The sequence below is a fragment of the Loxodonta africana genome, chromosome 7 (genome assembly GCF_030014295.1).
Source record: "Loxodonta africana isolate mLoxAfr1 chromosome 7, mLoxAfr1.hap2, whole genome shotgun sequence".
Taxonomy (NCBI): Eukaryota; Metazoa; Chordata; class Mammalia; order Proboscidea; family Elephantidae; genus Loxodonta; species Loxodonta africana.
Window position 1 is genome coordinate 27,888,421 of NC_087348.1, and position 7,590 is coordinate 27,896,010.

Sequence of the window (7,590 nt, forward strand, 5' to 3'; positions counted from 1 at the left end):
TTGAACTGCCGATTTTTTGGTTAGCAGCTGAGCTCTTAACCACACCAACAGGGCTCCAAGGGATTCTTACATACACTGACCAAGATTCTACTACAATCTAAGTTTTATACGAAGAAAAATTTTCAAGGTATTACAGTGACTTGTTCAAAGTCATAAAGCAAAATAAGCAGTTCTCAGAATTTGTCAGAGAGCAAAATTGCCTGTGGGTTTTTTTTTTTTCCCCCCAAAATGTCTTAGACCCACAAGGAAGACATTTAGTCAATGCCTGTGGTTAAAGCATGGACATCAGCATAAAAAAGAAAAAACAAATTCCCAACTGATTATGTCGTTGTTAGCTGCCATCAAGTCATCTGTGACTTACAGTGACCTCATGCACAACATGGGATCGCACCATAATGATCCACAGGGTTTTCATTCACTGATATTCCGGAGTAGTTTGCCAGGCCTTCCCTTCTGCTCCATCTTAGTCTGGAAGCTCAGCTGAGACCATTCAGCAGCATTGAAACAAGCAAGCCTCCACTGATAGATGGGTTTGTGGCTGCACATGCGGTGTATCAACTGGGAAACAACCAGGTCTTCCACTCTGAAGGCAAGATTTCTATCACGGAGCCAGAATGGAATTAGAATTACACAGTTACAGTTTAGACTCCGAGCCTGCTGCTATTGCCAAATCACCACCTACACCATTCTCTTTGCAGAGAAACCATTTCTCAGTGCATCCTTTCATGTCGACGGTAACCATGGAGCTGAACAGCAGTGTGACTGAGTTCATTCTGTCTGGGTTAACACAGGATGTTCTGAAGGAGAAATTAGTGTTTGTGGTCTTCTTGTTTCTCTACCTTGCAACTCTGCTGGCGAACTTACTTATCGTGATGACCATCAGATACAGTCAGATGTTAGGAGGACCCATGTACTTCTTCCTTTTCCATTTGTCCTTTGCTGATGCCTGCTACTCAACAACCACAGCTCCCAGGTTGATTATAGATGCTATATCTAAGAAGAAAGTCATCTCCTACAATGAGTGCATGACTCAGATTTTTGCCGCCCATTTTTTTGGGTGCATGGAGATCTCCGTGCTCATACTTATGGCCTTTGATCGCTATGTGGCCATTTGCAAACAACCATCATGAGCCAGTGTGTCTGTGATGAATTTTTGAATCTGGCTTGGGTGGGATCTTGCATCCATTCATTAGTACAGATTTTCATGGTTTTGAAATTACCGTTTTGTGGCCCCAATGTTATTGATCACTATTTCTGTGATGTACAACCTTTGTTGAAACTTGCCTGCGTGGATACTTATGTCATAAATCTACTCATAGTGTTTAATAGTGGGGCCATATGCATGGTGAGTTTCATAATCCTGATCATCTCCTATATTTTCATCTTACCCTCTCTGAGTAACAAGAGTGCAGAAGGAAGAAAGCCCTCTCTACCTGCACTTCCCACATTTGTGCTGTCATCTTATTCTTTGTTCCATGTATATTCACATACACTCGCCCTCCAATCACATTTCCAGTGGACAAGATGGTGGCTGTGTTTTACACTATTGGGACACCCTTGCTCAACCCTCTGATTTATACTCTGAGGAATGCAGACATTAAAAATGCCATGAGAAAGTTATGGTGGGACAAGCTATGACTTGAGTTGGCAAAGAACAGAAGATTCTACTTGTTAATTCTGTCACAATTTAAATAAAATTGGATTGATTGAGGAGAAAAAGTGTTCTTATCCTGATGTGGACAATAGTATTATCTCCCAGAAGTATGTCTGAGGACATTGGTAGAGCGAGCACAGACCCATTTATTTTGAGCCAATGTCACATAAAGTAACAGAACATCAAGTACATTAATATTTGTGGCAGCGCAAGCCCACTCCCCACTTGTGTTCTCTGGGGTTATAATCCTTGTTCTCTTGCAGTATGTGAGCCAGATCATGTTGTGTATATGGCTTCACCTCACCCTTTTGTACATTCTGGTTTGAGCTTATTTCCTCCATGTTTTTCACCCAAGTTTGATAATTTGTCCCTGATTTCTGGCTGATTTATTTTGTTGGCAAGTAAGTTTTGGCACTACTGAATCTGGTCTTTTCTGGCTCAACAGTCCGTAGGGTAAGGTCACCATGAGAATCTCGTAGGAGCATACATATAAGCTAATTAAGCCCCTATTGGTGCTTGGCTCCCTTTTGTAAAATCCTTAAAAAAATAAAAAAAGAACATCCTTTTACTTCCCTCTTGAGCACATACAGTGAGCAACTCATGAACTTATGTTGAAATAAAGACAATTCCAGTTGTAATAAATATTAACTGTATTGAGCCATAATTTTTTCCTGTGTACTTTAATATCATTTTTTTTGTTCATCATGTTAATAATTATTCATCCATAAAATTTAGTTCTATATATATTTTTTGTTGAAATTTAGTCAATGGACACTGCCCAAATCTTTTTGTTATTAAATTGGTAACAATTTTATAAAATTGTGAGGGTTATATTGTAACAATGAACATGTCATGGATGAGATCATATGTAATAAAAAAAGATAGCAACTGACATATAGAGAAAAAGGGTCAATGTTGTAATAATTCATCCAAAGAGAGAAGATATCTATGGAAATGAGGTGAGACTCCCTGCTTGGAAGTGTATGAGCTCTGGTGGTACTGTGTAACTCCCTGTGTACCAATGTGACTATACTTATCCATGTATGCTCACTCATATTTTACTTTGGTTGTGCTTTGCTTACTACATGCACATTTGGTGCCACATGTGCCATTACCAAAAGAAAAAAAAAAAAAGATCAGCTATTCAACCCACCAGCCGCTCCTTGGAAACCCTATGGGGCAGCTCTACTCTGTCTGATAGATTGGCTATAAGTCGGAATTGACTCAACAGCAATGGGCTTTTTTTGTTTGTTTGTTTTGGCTTGGAACTATAGAACTAAATATATCAAGAAAGTGAAACTTCTCATTAGGTATCAGACACAGACCTAGTGCAGGGAATGTTTCACTGACTAGTGGCCTGTCTGTCCGGTAGATACACTTCCTTTTGAAGAGGAATATTTCAGGCTATGGATTCTTGAGACCATAACCTAGTTTTATCAAGTAAGTCTCATATAGTAATTGGGTTTCCTATAGAGACATTCTTTCCTGGATAGAAAGATAGCAACCAGTGACCGAAATAAGTTTATTGATGTTCTTGATCTTGATCTATGTATCTACCTATGAAAGTAAATATTTATATAATTAAATACAGATATTTTTATAAATATAAATATAAACATATAAAACAACCAACTATCATATATCTCACATGTCATGGATTGAATTGTGCCCCCCCCAAAAAATATGTGTCTCCGTTAGGCCATGATTCCCAGTATTGTGTGGTTTTCTTCCATTTTGTGACTGTAATTTTTTGTTAAAGAGGATTAGGGTAGGATTGTAACACCCTTACTAAGGTCACATCCCTGATCTAATATACGAGAGATAAAAGGAAAGGGAAACAAGCAGAGAGGGGGGACCTCATACCACCAAGAAAGCAGTGCTGGGAGCAGAGTGTGTCCTTGGACCGGGATAGATGAGATTGTGGCTTATGTAGACTTGTCTCTTCTTGGAGTTTTGGTTACCCTTGGCTGTTTTGCTTCTGGACAGGAGAGACAAGTAATTGTGTCTTAGATGGTCAGCTCTCAAGCTTTTAATTCCAGACACTAGTCACTTCGCTGGGATGTAGATCATGATTTTTGTGAACCATGTTATGACAATTGACTGAGTTATCTGGTGAAACTATGGCACTTAGCTTTCAAACCCCAAAAATCAATCATGGAAGGAGTTCGATTATGCCTGTGGAGTATATGTATTTGTGTCTTGGACGAATCTATATGCTTGTACCCAGATATTTGTATTTACAAATACCTATAGATATTTCAGAAACCCTGGTGGTGTAGTGGTTAAGAGCTATGGCTGCTAACCAAAAGGTTGGCAGTTTGAATCCACCAGGAACTCATTGGAAGCTCTACGGAGCAGTTCTACTCTGTCCTATAGGGTCACTATGAGTTGGAATCAACTCGACGGCAATGGGTTTTTTTTTTTTAATAGATATTTCTATCTGTTCTCATCTGTGTAACTACCTGTGTACCAATATGACTATACTTATCCATGTACGCTCACGCATATTTTACTTTGGTTGTGCTTTGCTTACTACATCCACATTTGGTGCCACATGTGCCATTACCAAAAGAAAAAAAAAAAACTAGTCTCATAGAAGGCCCTAAAGATTACAGAAGAAAACTACAGGAACTAGTAGTAGAATTTAGCAATGTTGTAAGTTATAAGAGTAAAACACAAAAATCAGTTGGGTTCCTCTACGCTAATAAAGACTACTCCAAAAAAGAAATCAAGAAAACAAGACCATTAGCCCTAAATCAATAAAACACCTAGGAATTAACCTAACCAGGGACATAAAAGACTTATCCAATGAAAATGATAAAACATTACCACAAGAGACTAAAAGAGACCTAGAAAAATGGAAGGGCGCCCTGTGCTCGTGGACTGGAAGACCATATAGTGAAAATGCCAACTGTACCTAAAGCAATGTAGAGATAAAATACAATCCTGATACAAACCTCGGCAACATTCTTTACTAAAATGGAAGAACTGATGACTGACTTCATATGGAAAGGAAAGAAACCCTGAATAGCCAAAGAAATATTGAAGAAAAGGAACAAGACAGGAGGCCTTACACTCCCCGATATCAAAACGTACTATGCAGCCGCTCTAATCAAAACAGGCTGGCATTTGTTCAGCAATAGATACATAGACCACTGGCACAGAATTGAGAACTCAGAATTAAACCGATCCATCTACGAACAACTGATTTTTGACAAGGAGTCAAAGTCCATTCAGTGGGGCAGAAACAGTCTCTTTAATAAATGGTGCTAGCAAAACTGGATACTCACCTGTAGAAAAATTAAACACACCATACACAAAAATTAACTCAAAATGAATCAAAGACCTAAATATTAAACCTAAAACCATAAAATCCTTGGAAGAAAACTATGGGACCTAATCTTTTGTAAAAATAGGATAACAAACATAGCACATGCACAAATAGGAGATGAAATAGAAAATGGGGACCTCACAAAAATTAAAAACTTATGCTCACAAAAAGACTTTATTAAAAGAATAAATAGATAATCTACAGACTGGGAAAAATTCTTTGGAAACAACTTATCTAATAAGGACCTGATCTCTAAATTCTACAGAAAACTGCAACAACTCAACAACAAAAAGACAAACAGCCCAATCACGAAATGGGCAAAGGACATGAACAGAATACTCACTAAAGAGGACATCCAAGCAGTCAACAAACATATGAAAAGATATTCACGATCATTAACAATTGTTGTTGTTAGATGCCTTGTAGTAGGTTCCAACTCATCGTGACTCCTTGCAAAACAAAAGGAAAAACTGCCCTGTCCTGTGCCATCCTCACAATCATTGCTGGGTTTAAGGCCATTGTTGCAGCCTCTTTGTCAATGTGTCTCTTTGAGGGTCTTCCTTTTTTTTTTTGATGGCCCTCTGCTTAAGGGCCTTTTCCAGGGACCGATTCCTCCTGATAACATGTTCAAAGCATGTGAGATGAAGTCTTAGCATCTTTGCTTCCAAGAAGCATTCTGGCTTTCCCAAAGTTTCCCACTGTGTGCAGGGAGCCAGCTGTTTTCCTCTGTGTTGCCCATTGGTCTGAAGTATTCTCCTTGCTTTGCTGCCCTTGCAGTTCCTTCCCTTCCTAGTGTCCTTCCTTCTTGGGTCTCAGCAAGATTCAGCAGCACTCTCTCACAGCACCATGGTTTCCCTTCACCCCCTTCCAATTGTGTGTATTTCAAACTCTCATGCCAATTGGAGTTGTGTTAAAAAAAAATCAGGCTACAGCTTCCTCAGATTAGCTTCTGTTCCATGTTCCCTGATTGGGGTGTTGTCTTGCCCTGTCTCAAAATGGCTGCCATGAGCCAGTGCTCTGGCTGTTAGCAGGTAGGTTCTCCCAGCATCTGGGCAGTCCCTGATCCTCCTCACTCCTGCTTCTGAACTCACCCTGACTCTTCAACACCTCAGCCACTGTCCAGAGTACTTCACCATCTTGCTCAGCTCATGGTGGAAAACATTTGAGTTTTCTTTTTCTGACATTGCTGCCTTACACAGGTTCCAGCTTTCACAAATTTTACTGTATTATTACATAAAAAGAAAAGTGGTCTCATTAATATTTTGAGTTTTTTTGTTAGTATTTTATTGTTTTTTAGGTGAAAGTTTACACAGCAAACTAGGTTCTGATTTAACAGTTTTTATATAGATTTTCCATGACTTTGGTTACAATTCTCACACCTTGTCAGCATTCTCATTATTTCCATTCTGTGTGTTCTGTTTCCATTGATCTAGTTTCCCTTCCCCTCCTTGAATTCTCATCTTTGCTTTTGGGTAAATGTTGACCATTTTGTCTCATACAGTTGATTGTTTAAGTGACACATTACTCATGGGTGATATTGTTTATTTTACAAGCCAATCTATTATTTGGCTGAAAAGTGAGCACCATGAGTGGCTTCAGTGCCAATTTAAAGGATATCTTAGGGTGAGAGCCTCAGGGGTTTGTATAGTCTCTATTGGTTCAGTAGGTGTGACTTTTTTTTTTTTTCCAGAAATCTGAGTTTTGTTTTACATTTTTCTCCCATTCTACCTGGGACCTTCTATCGTGTCCCAGGTCAGAATGGTCAGTAGTCATAGCTGGGCCCGTTTAGTTCTTCTGGTTTCAGGTTAGAAGAAACTATGGTTCATTTGGGCTATTAGTCCTGTGGATTAGTTTCATCTCTGAGTCTTTGGTTTCCTTCACTCTCTTTTGTTCTAGATGAATAGAGTTGTATCTTAGATGAGCACTTGCAAGCATTTAGTCCCCCAGACTCTACTTATCAAACTAGAGTGTAGAACATTAACTTTATGAACTATGTTAAGCCAGTGGACTGTGTTATCTCACGTGACTTATCACCCTAAGCTTTTTAACCCAGTAAATTAATCCTGGGAGTTTTTAGGATATGTCATGTCTAGGAAGTGTCTGTAATTGTGCACCCATGTGCTTTATTATGTATATGGATATATATGCAGCACACACAAACATGGCTATACATAGGCCTGCAGACACACCTATACATGCATGTGCATACATCCACATATGCCTTCCCATATACATATATGGATATATATCTACCTACGTGTCATGAATTGAATTATGTCCCCTAAAAAATATCTGTCAACTTTGCTAAGTCATGATTCCCTTGTATGATTGTCTACCATTTTATCATCTGATATGATTTCCCTGTGTGTTGTAAATCCCATCACTATGATGTAATAAGATGGATTAACAGCAGTTCTATTGATTAGGTCCATAAGATTAGATAGTGTTTTAAGCCAATCTCTTCTGAGATATAAAAGAAAGAAGTGAGCAGAGAGACAGGGGAAACTCACACCACCAAGAAAGCAGTACTGGGAGCAGAGTGCATCCTTTGGACCTGAGATTCCAGCACTGAGATGCTCCTAGACCAAGAGAATACTGATGACAA

The 7,590-nt window shown here is 39.0% G+C and overlaps 1 pseudogene; it reads left to right on the forward strand.

Moving 5' to 3' along the window:
* The first annotated feature begins 740 nt into the window (after nucleotides 1–740).
* LOC135232087 (olfactory receptor 4C11-like) lies at nucleotides 741–1,638 on the forward strand (annotated as a pseudogene).
* The last annotated feature ends 5,952 nt before the right edge of the window (nucleotides 1,639–7,590 follow it).